The sequence below is a fragment of the Bufo gargarizans genome, chromosome 1, assembly GCF_014858855.1.
Source record: "Bufo gargarizans isolate SCDJY-AF-19 chromosome 1, ASM1485885v1, whole genome shotgun sequence".
Lineage (NCBI taxonomy): Eukaryota > Metazoa > Chordata > Amphibia > Anura > Bufonidae > Bufo > Bufo gargarizans.
Genome location: NC_058080.1, coordinates 351,365,160 through 351,387,307, shown reverse-complemented (window position 1 = coordinate 351,387,307; position 22,148 = coordinate 351,365,160). Strand labels below are relative to the sequence as shown.

The 22,148-nt window shown below is 42.8% G+C and overlaps 1 protein-coding gene across 1 annotated transcript in view; it reads right to left on the bottom strand.

Moving 5' to 3' along the window:
- The window catches only part of LOC122919498 (complexin-4-like), a 65,496-nt gene that overhangs the window by 25,918 nt on the left and 17,430 nt on the right, over nt 1-22,148 (bottom strand). The gene's annotated exons all lie outside the window — the stretch shown is intronic.

The following is a 22,148-nucleotide window of genomic DNA, read 5'->3' as shown; positions in this document are numbered from 1 at the left end:
CTGGTCTCCTCGGTCTCCAGACGTCTGTTGAGTGTTGTAAGAAGAAGGGGAGATGCCACACAGTGGTGAAAATGGCCTTGTCCCAACTTTTTGGGGATTTGTTGACACCATGAAATTCTGATTCAACATATTTTTCCCTTAAAATGGTAAATTTTCTCAGTTTAAACGTTTGTTCCGTGATTTATGTTCTATTCTGAATAAAATATTAAAAGTTGGCACCTCCACATCATTGCATTCAGTTTTTATTCACGATTTGTATAGTGTCCCAACTTTTTTGGAATCCGGTTTGTATATAAAATATCGTTATTGTCCCCTATGTGTGCCTCCTTTAGACCGTGCCCCTTATAATATATATATGGCTGTGGCCCCTTATAACATATATATATATATATATATATATATGTTATATACATTATATGTGTATATATATTATCAGGAGGACATATATGTGTATCTGCCATGGCTCTCCCCAAGGTGTATATATATATATATATATATATACATATATATATATATATATATATACATATATATATATATATATATATATATATATATGGGCCTATAACTGCCCATGTATGCCCCCAGGTTTATAATGAGTATATATATGTATATATATGCACCCCAAGTATATATATACATATATATATACTTAAATTTCCCCGGCGTTCAGCCAGTTCCTGTAGGGGGGTGGATATGTCTCCAGGTGGCTGGTGACTTCAAAGGCTAAGGGATCAATTGATTTGAGGCACTTTGTTGAGTTTATCAGCCTATTTACTATGCGGCCCCACCTTGTGTTTGTGACATGGCTGGGCGTGTGGTGCTGCTAGCCTCAGGGGGCCAACTGGCATGCATACGTCACAGTCACACTATGATGGGGGAGGTGGGCGGGTTTTGAGGCTGATATAGGAGCCTGAAACCAGGAAGAGGGGCTCTTGCAACCAGACTAGAACCAGAGACACATGAGGACTGCTGCCTGAAGGAAGAGAGGCCTATTTGCCCCTGGAGATGGCTGAGTATACGCTGGGATGGCATTGTACCTCTGCCCTTGCAGTGCCAACCATATTCACCCCTTCCCTGCCTATCCCTTCACTGCTGCCTGCTTACTCCAGTAGCAGCTGAGTGTGTGTTTTGGGGTGGGCTGCTAAGGAATGTATGTACAGCTAGAGTGTGGGGTGGAATTGGGAATTGTCTAGTTGTAGCTAGATTTGTATTGTGGTGTGTACGTCTATATGTATATATATTTATAACTATTGATCTATAAATATATATAGATATAGCGTATAATTAGATTACGATTATCCCCCCCTGGTTTACCCTTTTCCTACCCTGATTAACCCCCGATTGTAACCCCTCCTTAAACCCTGCCACACCCCCCCCCCCTCACTGTACACTTGCAGGATATTTATCCCCTTCATTGCTGTACAGTTCTGTTAATACTTTGTGTTTGTGGTCGGCTTACACCCCTGTAAGACCACCGTCAACCCTCGGTGTACCCCGTAGAGACAGTGCAGACGGGTGGGTTATTGTTAATATTACTTGTATGTGTGTATTGTATAGTTAGTTTGTGGGTGAAATTTGGGAACGTGTAGTGTAGTTGAGTACTGTATATTTAGTGCTGTATTGTTAGTGTATTGTGTGCATAGTGTATTGTAGTAATAAATACTGTGTTACTTGTACCTATCTGTGTAACGTGTAGTTATTGGCGATAGTTAGTACAGTAAGGCGCATGCAGCTAGTGTAGTGATCAGTGTAAAGCATAGCGAAGGTATTGTGTTATTATTATATAAAGGCATAAATAGGCGGAGTCATCAATAGACGGCTCCTCCTATTTAGGAATATTAATTATCGATATTCGCATAATATTGGTGATTAATATTCCCCCTTTACACATGCAATACTTTAGATGTACCCATATTGCAAAAGGTTAAAAAAAGGGTGAAACTACAGTATTCAAAACCTTCTATAGGGCCCTACTACACCAAAGGGTTAAATACTGCTGTAATACTAAGGAAGAAAGGGGATGAAAGGTTTAATATTTACCCTTTCAGGGAGGGAGCCTGGAGCAGGAGCTGCTCAACACTCCATATAAATCACTGCCTCCATCTCTATCACCGCTTCAGCCCGTGAGGAGCTAGTGCAGTGATGGAAGAAGGGGGATGAAAGGGTTAATGGGCAGTATGACAGGGAACACCCAGGGACAATAAAAAAATATAAATAAAAAATAAAGATCAGCATCCCTGCTTCCTAACCAAAAAAAGATGGCCATTTTATTTTCTGGTTGATCCTTTTATACCAGGAGGTGTTTTTTTTATTGGTTCCACAAGTCAATTGCCCTTCCCTCCCCTGCCCATTTACATAAAAAAATTGGTTTCATTCACAGAATGCAACATAGGCAGCCAAACAAGAGAAAAGTTCCCAGGCAATTAAGCTTAATTGGTGATGACAGGTTGTCAAAACAAAGTTTCATATTTGTTAACAAGGCAATTAACCTTAATTGCCTGAGAAATTTTTGCCGATTGGCTCTCATGACCATGGGAACTTTTCTCTGATTGGCTGACTATACAGTATTCTGTGAATAAAACCTATCTTTGAATGTGATTGGGCATGGGAGGGCATGTGACTTGTGGAACCAATGAAACACAAGCCCCCTGGTATAAAAGGATCAGTCAGAAAAGAAAATGGGAGTCGCTTTTTGTTGCTCCTTTTTTTTTTATAATATTTTTTTTTTTTATTGACTCTGGGTATTCTGGAGTGTCCCCCCTGACCTGCTGTCATACTGCCCATTAACCCTTTATCCCCTTTCTTCCATCACTCCTCCAGCTCTAAAGCAGCTGAAGCAGTGATAGGAAAGGGTGCAGTGATTTATATGGAGTGATTAATATAAATCACTGTACCCTTCTCCATTTATTCTAAGCATACTGTAGATGTGGAAAGGGAAGGATCAAACTGAAATAAGTGACCTTCATCTTATGATAACCAACCATAGTCGGTCTAATGCAGTAGAAATGATTTTTGTCACATTTGATAAAGCTGAGTTTGTCAGCTGTAACAGTCCGCAGTCTGTCATGTGTATTAGAGCTGAGTATGTCGATTGGCGCAGCTCACTTTTATACTGTGATGCAGTAACTGTGTTTTACGTCGAACTGCAGGTAGACTAACCGCCTTAACACAGTTATGTAGAATAAAGAAATATATTACAAATTCAGCCCAGCTGCACGTAAATTCTGACATCACATCCTCCTAGTAGAGTCCCTCGTAAACATGAAGTGATTTATTCTGCGTTAAACAAACGGTTAGCTCATATTCTGCCGCCCCCGTGTCCCATCCATAATATTTAGTGTGTGGGGAGGCTGTTGACTTAATACTTAAAGTCCATATGGTGGACAATAACAGTAAATTTTGATGTCCCCAACAGCATTAATGTACTAATCGATCCAAACAAAGTTCATATGGAGAAGTTAATCAATAGTCAATTATTAAATAGTGATGAATAGCGACAGTTCATAGTTATTGGTCACAGTTTATGGTTATTTGCTCCTTAATCCATATAATATATGTAATATAGTGCTAGTAATCAGAAGTGGTAACAGACCTCCGCTCTATTAGTTCCTCTTCTGTATGGAATACTGCTTGTAAATATTCTGTCTACTGTTTAAATTATAATACATTTTAAATCCAAAATAAAAAAATATATAAATTAGATACAAAATATATGTATACTGTGACACAGTGAGGGGTTGTGTCTGGCAAGGCAGGTATTTTTCTCCCAGCATGTGTGGCTGGGCTGGTTTACAGCCGAGGTCAAATACTGGATCGGAGTTTAAGTACATGTTCAGTATATGTTCCACAGTATGGCATGGCAGTACATGGCAGTTGTTCCCCATTTTATACCAATTTTGCGAACAACCAATATGTGCTCGTAGCCTGCTGATTTGGCGCACAGCAGGCCTCTAGAGGCAATGTGCAAAATATGTTTTTTGCAGGCCTGAATTGGCAGACATGGACTTTAGCTGCCATGTCGCATTTAAAACATTTCCTGAGGTCCCCAGAAATGAAAAACCCTAAGAAGTGACCCCATTTCAGAAAGAGCACCCCTGTACGAGTGGTGGAAAGGGTACTTTTTAGCAAACAGGTGTCTCACACAAGGCAGAATTACTTGAGATAAACATTTCAAAGACCACATTTGTAAAAATGAAAAATTACTAGCAGACCCCAATTTTTCACTTTCACAAGGGGTTAAAGGGAAAAATGCACCCCAGTTTATGTTCCCTATTTTCTCATTGCCACCTGTACAATGTGTACAGCTTTTACAATGGTGCGGCTTTTGTATAGGATGTAAAAACAGGGCCAAGGAAGACAAGAGAAACATCAATACAAGTATGGTGATGTCAACATCAAAACATAAGGAGTGCAAAATAAAAGGGAATCTGTCATGTGAAACAGCGGGGGTAATCTACTTGTTAGAGTGCCCCTGCAAAACACAATATATAGATCGTACTCTAAGAAAATTAAAAACCCGCATTGCTGAACATGTCCAAAACATTAAGAAGGGTCTGGAGACCCACAGTGTTTCGGTACATTTCAAAAAAGTGCACCAGAAAAATCAGAGCGGTTTAAAATTCTGTGCCGTTTAACTGGTGCGGAGACACAGGAGAGGGGGATACCCTGTTAAACAAATAAACAAAAGAGAAGCAGAGTGGATATACGAGATGGGCACCCTCCTACCACACAGCCTTAACATAGAATGGGATATTAAGGCAGCTTGCATGTTATAATCGCAGGCTGTATAGTTTGCACAAACTCTGTCATATTTTACCTTTTTCGTATTGCCCATGCGAAGTGCATGTGAATAATGTTTGCAATTTGTTGCTTTTTATTTAATATTGTGTATGATTGTTTTTGTATTATGGGTGTTTTTAGTGTTGTTTGTATTTAATACATGTCATCCGCCCTCCGGACAAAACGGAAGTTGGGTGTGGCCCTAGAGTAATTTAGGAAGGATATTTAACATAGAGTCTGGGGGAATTCAGTTCCTCAACCCCTGACGAAGCCTAAGGCGAAACCCGGGTCGGGTGTGATTTTATGAAATGTCTTTTATCACATGGACTTTGTAAGTACAATAAATTGGATACTTACATTTATCACTTGGGTATTGCGCTATGTCTCTCTTTCTCTTGTGAAGAAATTGATGCCGCACATTGAAGTTTTCGGTTGGTATCAAGACGCTGCAGGAGACGTCCATAGGAGTGAATTGATAACAGCTGCCTGCTGGAGTGTGTGTTGAAGTCAGCATTGTGTCTATTACTGCTGGTATAAGCGTGGTACCTGCAATTACTTGTGATTTTATCTAAGAAAACTGCAGCAGCAGCCTCCAGCAGTAAACATTTCATCCAGGAAGTAGTATAAACAGCAAAGTGGGGCAGTATGGGAGGGAATATAAAGGAAGACGATTAGTCTAAATAAGCGACACCTGGCAGAAGGAAAGGAGATGACAAAGTGAAACCAAAACAAAGAACGTCATACAAGAGGTAGAGAAAACGTCTGCCAGACCTTCTCACAGAACTGGCGGTGACAGTACCCCTCCCTCTATGGGTAGACTCTGGATACTCAGAGCCCACCTTCTCAGGATGAGACCTATGGAAAGCACTGATGAGACGAGTGGCCTTAATGTCCGCCACTGGGACCCACATCCTCTCCTCAGGACCATAACCCTCCCTGTGTGAACGAGGTACTGAAGAGAGCAGCGGATAATGCGAGAATCCACAATCCTAGAGACCTGAAATTCAAGATTGCCATCAACAAAAATCGGAGGAGGAGGCAAAGAGGAGGGTACAGTGGGTTGGACATAATGTTTTAATAGGGACCTATGAAAAACATTATGGATCTTCAAAGTTTGAGGAAGATCAAGACGGAAGGCAACGGGATTGATGACGGACAAGCTCTTGTAAGGCCCAATAAACTTAGGACCCAACTTCCAGGAGGTAACTTTCAGTTTGATATTCTTTGTAGACAACCACACCAGATCACCCATATTCAGGTCCGGACCAGGCACACGTCTCTTATCCGCCACACGCTTATATCTCTCACTCATCCTCTTCAGATTACCCTGAATCTTTTACCAAATAAATGACAAAAACGAGGAAAATCTCTCCTCATCAGGTAAACCAGAAGACCTCTCTCCAGAGAATGTCCCAAACTGCGGATAAAACCCATATGCACTAAAAAATGGTGACTTATCAGAGGACTGCTGGCGACGGTTATTTAAAGCAAACTCAGCAAAGGACAAAAAAGAATACCAATCCTCCTGATTCTTCACCACAAAACAGCGCAGATATGTCTCCAGATTCTGATTGACGCATTCGGTCTGACCATTCGACGCTTGCACCAGCGTCTTAGCATTGGGTAACCCAGGAAAGGGAATGAAATGCACCATTTTGCTAAAATGGTCCACTACCACCAGAATCACAGTCTTCTCCGAGGAACAAGGCAGGTCCGTAATGAAGTCCATGGACAGATGCATCCAAGAACGGGACGGAATGGATAACGGGAGGAGAGAACCCGATGGCCGTGAATGAGGGACCTTGGCACGAGCGCAGGTCTCGCAGGCTGCCACAAAGCCCTCAACCGTCTTACGAAGAGCCGGCCACCAGAATCTCCGAGCAATGAGATCCACTGTGGCTCTACTCCGCCTGAACCTTTGCCTCCAAATCAGGATAAAGAGCAGAGACGACCACCCCTTCAGCCAAAATGGGACCCGGGTCTTCAATGTTCCCCCCTCCCGGAAAACAACGTGACAGGGCATCCGCCTTCACATTTTTAACCCCAGGGCGGAACGTAACAAAAAAATTAAACCTAGAAAAGAACAAAGACCATCTGGCCTGTCTCGGGTTCAGACGCTTGGCCGATTCCAAGTAGTCCAGATTCTTATGGTCGGTAAACACGGTAATAGGGTGTCTCGCTCCCTCAAACCAATGGCGCCATTCCTCAAAAGCTAACTTGATGGCCAACAACTCCCTATCTCCCAAATCGTAATTTCTCTCTGCAAAGGAGAGTTTCCTTGAGAAAAAGGCACACGGTCGCCATTTGGCAGGAGAGGGACCCTGAGATAAGACCGCACCCACACCCACCTCAGAAGCATCCACCTCAACAATAAAAGGTAGAGAGACATCAGGTTGTACCAAAATTGGTGCGGAAGCAAAACTCTCTTTAATACTAGAAAAGGCATCTACCGACCACGAGGAAAAATCCACCCCCTTTTTAGTCATTTCAGTAAATGGCTTAACAACAGAGGAATAATTTTGTAATAATTGGCAAAACCGCATCAGTGCCTTCTGATTGTCAGGAAGCTCCCAATCAAGCACAGAGCGGACCTTCTCAGGGTCCATCCGAAAACCAGAAGCGGAGAAAAGAAAACCAAGAAATTGAATCTCCTGAACCGCAAACACACATTTTTCAAGTTTAGTGTACAATTTATTCTCCCGCAGAATCATCAAGACCTGACATAGTTTTCAAGCAATAATTACCGGACAGAAATAATCTAACAAAAAAACACGGCCCGCAAAGAGCCACAAATGTCTCCAAAAAATCGACCGTGACTTTCACAATTATGAAAATCAAAAAGCTTAATTAATGATATACAAAACATACATAATGGTAAAAGGCAGCACAAAGGTGGGACACAGATAAGGAACAGGACTCAAGGAGGGGCCGGGAGGTCAGCACACCGGAAATCAGGGAAAAAGTATGAAAAGTGGAAAAACACCAAGACGCCTCAAAGCGAAAAGGCCCCAAACAAACTGCAAGGGAGACAGATATGAGGACAATAAGGCTTGGTGAAAGAACAAAGTAAGCATACCCTGAATGGTGTGTCGATCTCTTGGCCACCTCCTGACCCAACGTCGTTTCGCCAGAGACCTGGCTTCTTCCAGGGATGTTGGTGATCTTGATGTTTTTCCACTTTTCATACTTTTTCCCTGATTTCTGGTGTGCTGACCTCCCAGCCACTTCTTGGGTCCTGTTCCTTATCTGTGTCCCACCTTTGTGCTGCCTTTTACCATTATGTATGTATGTATTGTATATCATTAATAAAGCTTTTTGATTTTCATAATTGTGAGAGTTACAGTCAATTTTTTGACATAGGTGGCCCTGATTAGTCTTGAAATGTTAATGTCATCTAGATACACCAGTACAAATTTCCCCATTAAATGATAATAAATGCTATTCACAAAATGTTGGAAGACGGCTGGAGAATTCATCAAACCAAAGGGCATAACCAAATTCTCGAAATGACCCTCGGGGGCCGTCTTCTATTCGTCCCCTTCCCTGACCCTGACTAGGTTGTATGCCCCTCTTAAATCCAACTTAGAAAAAACTTTAGCCCCAACAGTCTGGTTAAACAGGTCCGGGATCAGAGGAAGCGTATATGGGTCATGAATCGTGATACGGTTCAGCTCCCTGAAATGGGAAAGAAGGTGGGAAAAAGGTCTTAAAGAAGCATCTTTTTTCTTAACAAAAAAAAAACCAGCGGCAACAGGTGACTTCAAGGGTCGAATGTGTCCCTTTCTCAGGCTCTCAGAGATAGTACACATAGCGACTCTTGGGTTGGGAGAGATTGTATAATCGTGATTTTGACAGCTTGGCGCCTGGGATGAGATTAATAGGGCAGTCGTTCTCCCGGTCAGGGGGAAACTCCTAGACACCACTCTCGGAAAACACATCAGAAAATTCTGAGAGAAAAGATGGCACAGTCTTGGTAGAAACCTCTGAAAGAGACGCCGTGAGGCAATTCTCTCTGCAAAACTCACTCCAACCATTAATTTGCCTTGCTTGCCAATCAATGGTTGGGTTATGTTTAGTGAGCCAGGGTAGCCCCAACACTAGAGGAGTAGGTAATCCGCTTAAGACGAAACATGACATATCCTCAACATGAGCGTCACCCACAGTCACGGATATTGTGAACTATGCCCTCTAACGAGAAAGTGGAGCGGAATCGAGAGCAAAAACAGGTATATCCTTTTCCAAAGTGCACACCTGGAAACCATGCATTGTTGCAAATTGATTATCAATGAGATTGACAGCTGCTCCAGATCTACAAAAATCTCACAAACAATGTTCTTTCTGTCTAGTGCCACCCTGGCAGGTAGGAGAAAACGGGAACTACAACAATTTCCGCATCAACCTTGCCAATAGTAGCAAATGGAACGGTTTTTAGAGGGTTTCATTTTTTTTTATTTTTTTTTTTATTACCCTCAGAAAACTCCATGAATCTCCTAGAGGGGCAAACATTATCCAAATGATTTATACCCCCCACAACAGAAACAAACCCTCCTCTGAGAGCTGAATCCTCTACTATCAGAGGAAAGCAAACCCAGCTGCATGGCCTCCTTCTCAGAGAGGATTGAGAGAGACTGAGACCCCTGAGCACTGAATGAGACAGCCCCACTTTCCTTGGGCTGAATATGACAGGAAAGAGTAGTCTTCTCTCTCTAAGATGCCTGTCAATACGAACAGCTAGAGACATGGCAGACTCTAACGACGCTGGTCTCTCATGAAAAGCAAATGCATCTTGCAATCTTTCCGAAAGACCATGGCAAAATTGACTTCGGAGTGCAGCATCATTCCAACCATCTCCGAAATTCAGAAAAATATATCTCTGCGGACTGTTTACCCTGGCATAAAAGATGCAGTTTAGATTCAGCCAGAGCAATACGATCCGGGTCATCATATATCTGCCCTAGGGCTACAAAAAATTAATCCACCGATCGGAGGGGCTGTGCCCCCACCGGCAGCGAAAAGGCCCAAGACTGAGCGTTATCCCTGAGCAGCGAGATGATGATCCTCACCCTCTGCTCCTCATCACCAGAGGAATGGGGAAGTAGGCAAAAATTTCGTTTGCAAGCCTCTCTAAAGCAAACTAAATTCTCACTACCCCCGGAGAACGTATCCAGAAGCGAGATCTTAGGATCAAACTCCATGAACGCCAGCAGAACCGGTCACCTGAAACTGAGACACAGTTTTACGGAGATCTGCTACCTCCAGCGAAAGACCTTGCATACGGTCAATCAAGGCTGAAACGTTTTGGAGAATGTTTGTGCAAAGTAAAGCTGTTATCAACTTCATCAAGGTCTGGACTCAATTTATTCCATCACCCCCTTCATCAACAACCCCCTTTTCTGACACGGGGCACCAAAGGCACACTCGGTTTGCCATCAGCCGCAGACCTGCTGCTAAGCTTCGGGAGCGAGGATCTGTGTTTGGCCTCGTTCACAGGGCGGCTTTGCTAGCTGGGAGGCTCCCTGCTCCTAGGTCTGCCTTGAGCACCGAGCTAATCACTCGGTGCTCGATTTGTCCGTCTGTCGGTCATGTGACGCTGGCCACGTCACATGACCCTCACTCCCCACTATAAATACAGGAAGCCTACTGGCCACAGGTTGCCTGTTAATTTTAGGTATCTGGTGATTGTTTTGTTCCTGCATACTTACCTGATCCTGTGTTCCCTGACGATTCTCTGCCTGTTCCTCCTGTACTGCGCATCTCTCCTAGTATCCTGACCCCGGCTTCCACCTGACGATTCTTTGCGGACTCCTGTTGTACTTAATTTCTCTCTTGGTATTTGACCTCGGCCTTTCCTGACTATTCTCTGCTCATTCCTCAGTACTGCGTAGTTCTCTAGGTATTGACCCGGTCCGTTCACGTTCCGTTATTTGTCTTGTCTGTCTTCCCAGCACGTATCCTACGTTAGGGACTGCTGTCTAGTTGTCCCCTGCCATTAGGACTTGCAAGGCAGTCACTATCCTCCCCCCTGTGTGTCGTGTACGTTATTGTCACATTTTCATTGCTTCAGAGCCAACGCCTAGGGTCCAGCGTATCCAGGTAAGCGTGCCGGGACACACGCACTATCATTAAGGGACAATTAGGCTACCCTACACCACTCTGGCATCCATACACCTCAGTACCATCTACTACATCACTAACAAGGGGCCCTGGCATCACGAAAACAAGTACTTTTTCCTCTTAAAGGTCACTGGGGGAGGCTCTCGCTGCATTAAGCCACATCTGGGACTATTTGAAATTAGCATATATCAAATACTATAGAAAAAAGCTGATTCCAAACTTTCTTTATTAATCCACATTCCCACCACACATGCATATACAAACCGATTCCATTGTCACATCTCCAACACACATCTCATGTGTTGGGGAAAATACAAACCGGATTCCCAAAAAGTTGGGACACTATACAAATTGTGAATAAAAACTGAATGCAATGATGTAGATGGCAAATGTCAATATTTTATTTGTAATAGAACGTAGATGACAGATCAAACGTTTAATCCAAGTAAATGTATCATTTTAAAGGAAAAATACGTTGATTCAAATTTTTACGGTGTCAGCAAATCTCCAAAAAGTTGGGACAAGTAGCAATAAGAGGCTGGAAAAAGTAAATTTGAGCATAACGAAGAGCTGGAAGACCAATTAACACTAATTAGGTCAATTGGCAACATGATTGGGTATAAAAAGAGCTTCTCAGAGTGGCAGTGTCTCTCAGAAGCCAAGATGGGTAGAGGATCACCAATTCCCACAATGTTGCGCAGAAAGATAGTGGAGCAATATCAGAAAGGGGTTACCCAGCGAAAAATTGCAAAGACTTTGCATCTATCATCATCAACTGTGCATAACATCATACGAAGATTCAGAGAATCTGGAACAATCTCTGTGCGTAAGGGTCAAGGCCGTAAAACCATACTGGATGCCTGTGATCTCCGGGCCCTTAAACGACACTGCACCACAAACAGGAATACTACTGTAAAGGAAATCACAGAATGGGCTCAGGAATACTTCCAGAAACCATTGTCAGTGAACACAATCCACCGTGCCATCCGCCGTTGCCAGCTGAAACTCTACAGTGCAAAGAAGAAGCCATTTCTAAGCAAGATCCACAAGCTCAGGCCTTTTCACTGGGCCAGGGATCATTTAAAATGGAGTGTGGCAAAATGGAAGACTGTTCTGTGGTCAGACGAGTCACGATTCGAAGTTCTTTTTGGAAATCTGGGGCGCCATGTCATCCGGACCAAAGAGGACAAGGACAACCCAAGTTGTTATCAACGCTCAGTTCAGAAGCCTGCGTCTCTGATGGTATGGGGTTGCATGAGTGCATGTGGCATGGGCAGCTTGCATGTCTGGAAAGGCACCATCAATGCAGAAAAATATGTTCAGGTTCTAGAACAACATATGCTCCCATCCAGATGTCATCTCTTTCAGGGAAGACCCTGCATTTTTCAACAAGATAATGCCAGACCACATTCTGCATCAATCACAACATCATAGCTGCGTAGGAGAAGGATCCGGGTACTGAAATGGCCAGTCTGAAGTCCAGATGTTTCACCTATAGAGAACATTTGGCGCATCATAAAGAGGAAGGTGCAACAAAGAAGGCCCAAGACGATTGAACAGTTAGAGGCCTGTATTAGACAAGAATGGGAGAGCATTCCTATTTCTAAACTTGAGAACCTGGTCTCCTCGGTCCCCAGACGTCTGTTGAGTGTTGTAAGAAGAAGGGGAGATGCCACACAGTGGTGAAAATGGCCTTGTCCCAACTTTTTGGGGATTTGTTGACACCTTGAAATTCTGATTCAACATATTTTTCCCTTAAAATGGTACATTTTCTCAGTTTAAACTTTTGTTCCGTGATTTATGTTCTATTCTGAATAAAATATTAGAAGTTGGCACCTCCACATCATTGCATTCAGTTTTTATTCACGATTTGTATAGTGTTCCAACTTTTTTGGAATCCGGTTTGTATGTGACAGGTGGCACGGTGTGAGGTATCATCTATAGAATACTTTTCAATGAGTTTCCAAGTGGTATATACTTGGACAGAGGTAAGAGCAGATTGCGATTGATCATCAGTAAAGCTTTGATTTAAATTATCGTGCCAGTGGTCTAATTTTCCCCAGTTTGTCCCCTTCCTCCTTTGGCAAATTTCTGTAGCAAAAGGATATGCTGTGGGAATTGGAGTTAGGATTGGAGATCCATAGCCTTAATAAAGGAAAATTAGCGGATTGAGCAATGGGAATCAACCCAGAGCTAAGCATATTCTCTAAGTTGCATGTACTGTAAGTACTCTGAGGATGGCAGGTTATGTTTGGCAGCTAAAACGTGGAATTGATGTAGAGTAGGAACATCCAGATCTTTCAAGAAGTAGAGGCCTTTCTCAGACCAGGGTGATGCAGAGAAATTAGGAACAAACAACTCAACAATATATATATATATATATATATATATCAATAGAAAAGGTCAGGCAGCACTCCCTTCACATGCAGCTGTAGCTGTAAGGTGCCCGCGGTGGTCCCTCGATTCAGGACGGCAAACAATAAAGAAAATCCGCAGCACTCCTTGAAGTATAAAAAAATTTGTAGTTTATTCACACATGTCGAACTTTGACAGGGTTTCGGTTCTCTCACAGAACCTTTCTCAAGTCAGGTGAACATAAAGTGCATAAGTGCAAGTATAAATACATCATCACATTGTAGCCAATTAATTCATCAACCAATACAAAACCAGTACACTCCCATTTTAGGACATGTTACAATTCATTCATTAACTCCATGTGTACAGATGAATACAAACAAATCACAGTGTTTCCTCATAATTTCCATATCGATCGTGATTATTCATCATCATACTAAGTGAAAAAGTGCATAAGTAAAGTGCAAAGTGCAGTATGAATCCTAAATACTATAATACCTTGCTGTGGATTCATGCAGTGGAACAGAAGGAGATGGCGTCTTAGCTTCTATGGAGGCACGCCACTGCTCCGCGTCTATTCCTCCTCAGTGCGCATGTGTCAATATGTGATCACACCTCCGATCATGTGATATATATTAAGGTGACTGCAGTTAGATATCTAGCATGGAGCATTCAAGGGTATGCAGTATTTCGGATAAATGTATCACAATAAATGAAAAGATTACCACTCACGGTTACCGACATGTAGTATTCGGCGTTCCGCCTTGCGCTCCACCGTGATATGATTACTGGTATGCAGTTTGGGACGCACGGAAATACGTCACCTGCGTTCCACAAGCTAATCTTTAAGCGGAAGTCGGCCCTCTGTGGAACGCACACCGGAACACACATGGCGATCACACAGCAGTGAGTAATTAGACATTATCAAATGGGGTATTTAGTGGTAGTGGGAAAAGGTATCTGCCTGGACTGCTATTATTACATCTATCAAGACCAGCAGCTATATCTGGCTTTTTCTTGGCGATTGTGCCATTTCTGTATCTAATATCCCCTGATGACTCTGCCACCAAATTGGTGACAGAGAGAAACGCGTTGGGACCTTACTTCTTTATGGGAGCAATTTTTATAGGGTTTACTGTCCAGGGCTTAGCCATCGATAAGTGGGGTCGCCTCATTAGGGGGTGATACCCCTGCGGTTAGGCGGAGGTTCTCTCCACTTCTAGGCAGGGACCCCTAGTATTGTAGGGTCAGACCTCCCTATTTTTCTTATCTGTTTCTTTCCCTATTTTTCTTGAATCATTGGCACACTGGCAGTGGAGAAATTGTATCCATACCTGATGACCAACAACCCTGATATCCGGATCTAGGATTCAATATCGAATCGTTGACTGTAAACCGGATCTGGGATCCACCGTGAACCGCCGAATACTACATTTATCCGAAATACTGCATACCCTTGAATGCTCCATGCTAGATATCTAACTGCAGTCACCTTAATATATATATATGGTATTGTCATTTGGGATTTATCTTAAATAGTATCTAATAAAAGTACATTTTTAAAGTAGGTGTAATTTTTCAGTGATTTCCAGTTATATACCTACCCAAAAATATGCATTAAAATTACTGTGAATTTCTTTAAGTGGTGATAACTTTAAAACACTTTGACTTATCCAGGCCAATATGGATTTTCGTCACATATTGTACTTCATAACACTGGTAAAATGGAGTAAAAAAAAATCTTTTTTATTTATAAAAAAAATACAAAATTTGCCAAAAATTTGCAAATTTCCAAGTTTCAATTTCTCTACTTCTATAATACATAGTAATACCTACAAAAATAGTTATTACTTTACATTCCCCATATGTCTACTTCATGTTAGGATAATTTGGGGAATGACATTTTATTTTTGGGGGACGTTACAAGGCTTAGAAGTTTAGAAGCAAATATTGAAATTTCTCAGAAACAAAAAAAAATATCATGTTTTAGTGTCTCGATAGTTTGAGAACCATAGTTTTTTCAGTTTTTAGGCGATTATCTTAGCTAGGGTCAAATTTTTTGCGGGATGAGATGACAGTTTGATTAGCACTATTTTGTGGTGAATATGACTTTTTGATCACTTGCTATTACACTTTTTGTGATGTAAGATGACAAAAAATGGCTTTTTATTGTACACTTTTTATTTTTTTTATGGTTTTCACCTGAGGGGTTAGGGCATGTGATATTTTTATGGAGAAAAGTTTTACAGAATAACAGCTTTTTTTTTGTGTCTCCATATTCTGAGGTTTAGTTTTTTTTTTTTTTGGGCGATTGTCTTAGGTAGGGTCTTATTTTTTGCGGGATGAGGTGACGGTTAGAGTGGTACTATTTTGGTGGGCATACACCTTTTTGATCGCTTACTGTTTTACTTTTTGAGATGTAAGGTGACAAAAAAATGGTTTATTTAGCACAGTTTTAATTTTTTATGGTGTTCATCTGAGGGGTTAGGTCATGTGATATGTTCATAGAGCTGGTCGACGCGGATGCGGCGAAACCTAATGTCAACTCCCCCCCCCCTATTTTTTACCAATTTTATTTTCAAAGGGAGTCTATCACCTTGATATGGTCATATACAGCGCTTACATGGCTCTGTAGCACACCTATTCAGGATTGTAACGGTACCTTTGTTCTTTTCTTTAGACTTTCACCACCAGGAAAAACTATGTTTAATTCATATGCAAATGAGCACTCGCAAGTGCCCCGGGGCGGCGTTCAGTGTGTAAGTGCCCAGGCTGCTCTGCCTTCTTTTCACTTTACTCCTCCCCAGTCTCTGCCTTTGCCCACCCTCCAAGTCTCTTGCCTCATTGATAGGTTCGGACTTGGAGGGCGGGCAAAGGAAGAGGCTGGGAGGATTAAAGGGAAAAGAAGGCAGAGCAGCCTGGGCACTTACACACTGAACGCCGCCTCTGGGCACTTGCGAGTGCTCATTTGCATATGAATTAAACTTCGTTTTTCCTGCTGGTGCAAGTCTAAAAAAAAGAACAAAGGTACCGTTACAATCCTGTATAGGTGTGCTACAGAGCCATGTAAGCACTGTATATGGTAATATGGAAGTGAAAACTCCCTTTAACTTTATTTGGGGACTCCCTTCAACTTTATTTGGGGAAAATTTTATTTATACTTGAAACTTTTAATTTTTTGGGGGGGAAAACTTCATTTTTTTAAACTTTTTTTTAACTTTATTTTTTGTCCCACTTTGGGACTTCAACTTTTGGGGGTCTAATCCCTTTTACAATGCTTTCCAATACTTCTGTATTGGAATGCATTGGCTGTATGAGTAATACTGTGTATATTACTCATACAGCTTCCTGCCTGTGAGATCCAGGGGGCTGGATCTCACAGGCACGTCATCTCACAGGCCGCCGCATAAGGTAAAACTGCAAACCGCAGGTCTGAATTGACCTGCGGTTTGCGGTGATCGCAGACATGGGGGGGTAATGGAACCCCCCCTCGCATTTAGCCAAGGTGCCTGCTCAATGGCGAACGGTGATCGGAAATACACAGGATGTACCGGTACGCCCTGTGTCCTTAAGTACCAGGACTTAAGGGCGTACCGGTACGCCCTGTGTCCTGAAGAGGTCTTATCCTTACCTCAGTCTTATCCTTATCCTTCTTCAGAATCAAGGAGATGGAGGCCTCCCTCATAGAAGGGGGGAGTGAACCACTCCTCCAAGACTCATTGAACATCTGAAGAAGGAAAGGCAACACCGTTTTGCGATAAACGCTATAAAATTCAAAAGGCAGGCCATCCCTGCCTGGGGCCGTATTACCTTTAACGCTGTCGACGGCCGCCTCCACCTCCTCAATGGTAATTGGTGAATTTAGTTTAAAGCAATCCTGCTCAGAGAGGCGAGGAAGTTCAACACCATCAAAGAACAGGGCCCGGGCTCCATCATCCACCCCATGGTCTGACTGATATACCCTAGTAAAGTGTTCCAAAAAGGCGGCTTTAATTTTAAAACAATCATTAGGGCACCAGTGGACAACTTAATTTGCCCTATGTGGTTTTGGGTCCGTTGATTAGCAATTACGGAAGCCAACATTTTGCCTGTCTTGCCTTTTTCAAAAAAGTCTTGCTGTCCCGCAAAAAAGGACCTATGCTGCGCTTTTTCACAAAGAAAGGACTGATATTTCCTCTTGGCCTCCATTAATGTAAGTCGGATATTTTCCTCCTTCTTTCTAGCTAATTCTATCTCCAAAGCCCTTACCCTTTCTACCAATTTCTTTTCAGTACTGGCATATTCTGCCCTTTTCCTCTTAATCATCATACTATATACCCCTCTGATCATAGCCTTCAAAGACTCCCACACATAATAGATATGTGTGGATCCATAATTTAATGCCCAGAATTCTAAAATATCCTTCCCGATCCTTTCTTGGTCGCCGACCACATGGATCCAATGTGGATTTAATCTGAAGGATTTTCTCCCCTCTACGGACAGTGAATCGGCCGTCGACACCAACATTGGGGTATGATCAGATATTCCGTGTGGTTCATACTTCATACTTACTATCCGTTCCAAAAAGTCCGGGCTCAACAGAGTCAAATCTATCCTTGACATGACCCTGCAGGATCTGCTAAAACAGGAGAAAGCTATTTTTTTCCAATACATAAACTGCCACACATCTATAAGGCCCATTCCCCGGCAGATCCTGCTAAGGGTCGTAGACTGATCATTTATGGTCCCCCCTCCACTTAGCAGAGATACCCTATCCCCATTATCCATAAAGGAGTTAAAATCCCCCAACACTAATATAGGACATGGATCCCTCTTACAGACATACTCCGCTAGTTTCCTCAGCACTTCCGACGAGAAGGGAGGAGGAATATATACAAATGCAAGCACGCATATCAGTCCCATCCATCGGCCATATAGAAAAACAAATCGCCCCTCCTTATCAATCCATTGATCATATGAGTCGTAATCAACATTCCTATGTATATAGACACTTACTCCTCGTGAATAGGCCGAGTAGTGGGAGTGATACTCGTACCGTGACCAAGATTTTTGCATATAATACAATTTTTCGGCAGTACAATGCGTCTCAAGCAACCTCACAATAGCAGGTAAATGTCTAGAGGCAATGTCAAAGAACACCCGCCGCTTAATCTTGTCCGCCAGCCCGCAGACATTCCATGTTAATATACGTGGCATTTACATAATAACGGTGGATGGTCAGGTCTATCCCTCCTATTCTCTATTCTATGTTGGGTCCCAAAGCAGTGAAACTCTCCCCCCCCACCCCCAACTCCCCATAGCGCAAAGGACAATAAATTTCCATGCTCCTCTTACACATCACCTAAGCCGCCTCCCCTTCACTGCCCTCCACTCCCCCCCTCCCTCCCCGGCACTCTATATGCTATATTTCACCAACATAACCAATACCAAGGATCGCCTCTGCCTGGAAAATAATAATAATAAAAAAAACATAAAATTCATAATTAGATATAACAAAAGAAAGGGGAGAAACAAAGAAAAAAAAGATAAGGAGGGCCATCCAGTTGCGAATCTCATAGCCCCCTGGCATCCAGCCAGGTAGAGGCCTCCTCAGTACTGGGGAAGAACATAACAGTATCCTTATATACTACTCTTTATTTAGCCGGGAAGATCATCGAATATTTAATATTAGCGTTGACTCTCTTTTCCGGCTCAATACTTTATCCCGATCACAGGAACATAGAATTTTAGCAAGAATACTACGTGGGGGGCCACCAACCAGGGATTTTTTATTAAAGACCCTGTGTGCACGTTCAATCATAAATTGTGATGAAAAGGATTCTCGACCTATAGCGTCCATCAACCATTTCTGAATAAATCCCCCTGGGTCATCCCCCTCTGATCCTTTAGGGAAACCTATCAATCGGATATTCCCTCTATGTGCCCGGTCCTCCAGATCAGTTAATTTTTCCTTAAGGGCCCAATGTTCTTCATCTATCATCTCACTTTTTTTTCCTAATATAGAGACTTATTTTTTTGTGGCCTTTAGAGAGATTTCAGTTTCTTTGACTCTGGAGCGAATTTTATCCATGTCATCCCGGATGAAGGAAATATCAGATTGCATTGAGCCCACAGTAGTTGTTAATGTTCCTAAAGCTTGGTTGGTTATTTTTAAAGCTTCAAGAATGTCCCCCAATTTTTGCTCAATTGTTTCCATGCGGGCATATATCTGATTATCTATAGCCTCTTTTCCAGGATTATCGGGGGGCGTTGCCCCATTTCTGCTCTCTTCCCTTTCCTCTAAACAGGCAACCGCTTTCATTGTACATTTTGTTTTAGTGGGGGAGGATTTCAAGTACCTTTCTACAAACCGGATTCCCAAAAAGTTGGGACACTAAACAAATTGTGAATAAAAACTGAATGCAATGATGTGGAGATGGCAAATGTCAATATTTTATTTGTAATAGAACGTAGATGACAGATCAAACATTTAATCCGAGTAAATGTATCATTTTAAAGGAAAAATACGTTGATTCAAATTTTCACGGTGTCAACAAATCCCCAAAAAGTTGGGACAAGTAGCAATAAGAGGCTGGAAAAAGTAAATTTAAGCATAGCGAAGAGCTGGAAGACCAATTAACACTAATTAGGTCAATTGGCAACATGATTGGGTATAAAAAGAGCTTCTCAGAGTGGCAGTGTCTCTCAGAAGCCAAGATGGGTAGAGGATCACCAATTCCCACAATGTTGCGCAGAAAGATAGTGGAGCAATATCAGAAAGGTGTTACCCAGCGAAAAGTTGCAAAGACTTTGCATCTATCATCATCAACTGTGCATAACATCATCCGAAGACTCAGAGAATTTGGAACAATCTCTGTGCGTAAGGGTCAAGGCCGTAAAACCATACTGGATGCCCGTGATCTCCGGGCCCTTAAACGACACTGCACCACAAGCAGGAATGCTACTGTAAAGGAAATCACAGAATGGGCTCAGGAATACTTCCAGAAACCATTGTCAGTGAACACAATCCACCGTGTCATCCGCCGTTGCCAGCTGAAACTCTACAGTGCAAAGAAGAAGCCATTTCTAAGCAAGATCCACAAGCTCAGGTCTTTTCACTGGGCCAGGGATCATTTAAAATGGAGTGTGGCAAAATGGAAGACTGTTCTGTGGTCAGACAAGTCACGATTCAAAGTTCTTTTTGGAAATCTGGGACGCCATGTCATCCGGACCAAAGAGGACAAGGACAACCCAAGTTGTTATCAACGCTCAGTTCAGAAGCCTGCATCTCTGATGGTATGGGGTTGCATGAGTGCGTGTGGCATGGGCAGCTTGAATGTCTGGAAAGGCACCATCAATGCAGAAAAATATATTCAGGTTCTAGAACAACATATGCTCCCATCCAGACGTCATCTCTTTCAGGGAAGACCCTGCATTTTTCTACAAAATAATGCCAGACCACATCCTGCATCAATCACAACATCATGGCTGCATAGGAGAAGGATCCGGGTACTGAAATGGCCAGTCTGCAGTCTAGATCTTTCACCTATAGAGAACATTTGGCGCATCATAAAGAGGAAGGTGCAACAAAGAAGGCCCAAGACGATTGAACAGTTAGAGGCCTGTATTAGACAAGAATGGGAGAGCATTCCTATTTCTAAACTTGAGAAACTGGTCTCCTCGGTCCCCAGACGTCTGTTGAGTGTTGTAAGAAGAAGGGGAGATGCCACACAGTGGTGAAAATGGCCTTGTCCCAACTTTTGGGGAATTTGTTGACACCATGAAATTCTGATTCAACATATTTTTCCCTTAAAATGGTACATTTTCTCAGTTTAAACTTTTGTTCCGTGATTTATGTTCTATTCTGAATAAAATATTAGAAGTTGGCACCTCCACATCATTGCATTCAGTTTTTATTCACGATTTGTATAGTGTCCCAACTTTTTTGGAATCCGGTTTGTATATTAGATTTAGGGCTCTTCCCTTCTATACCTTTAGGAGACGTAGTGCCAAGAGATTTCCTATTTATTATTTTTGATGTTTTGGGAGCCATGTTCAGACCTTTTTTTTTTTTTGTGTCTCTTAAGATTAGAGCCAAAGGGTCAGATTCGGCCTATACAAAAAGTCCTCCCCAACTCCGGGACACCTCTATACAGGGGCACCTTCACCTTCACACAGGCCTCTAAAACGTATTTTAAATTCTTAAATGAAAACCAGTCAATCGTCAGCAGTATTCATCAGCAATATTTGGTTAGTCTATTAATATTGTTAGTAGCCTAACCGATGTACCCCACAGTTAGTAGCCTTTGGCCTATAGCTTAATAGTTTAGCAATTAATGATACACTTATTCAGCTAAGCATATGGCGACCGCCAAACTTGCCCATCCTTGGCTCAGAGAGTCTATGTAGCAGGATCCACCGTGTTGTTTCAGATCCCAGACAATTGCTGCACTTCCCTTTCACCAGCGTCTCTATGGCCTGCTATTCTTCTCCTCTTGCAGCCAACAGCACACCTCACAATTTGCAGCCGAACTCGGGGCGCTGCTCCTTCAGCTCCTTCGGCCGATGACACGTCCCCTCAGCGCTGCGGTACCCTCTCACAGCCCGCAGTGCACGGGGTCAATGCGACACCGGCCCGAGGCTCCCACAGCCCCACACTTATTCAAGTGTCAGACGGGATCCCCAGCAAGACACTCTCACCGCTCGCTGCACCCCGCCTAACTCCAGGCACAGCAGATGCGCCACAGGACGCCTCCATTAGGGGAAGGAGCCCACCAGCCGATCCGACTCAGGTACCGCGCGGCGCCCTCACGGCTTCACCGCAGGCAGTCGGTCAAACAATTCAGGCACCGAGGGAGAGCAGACGGTAGAAGCTCAGAGCAGCAGGGGGGCGGAGGCCCGCAGCACGGCTACGTCAT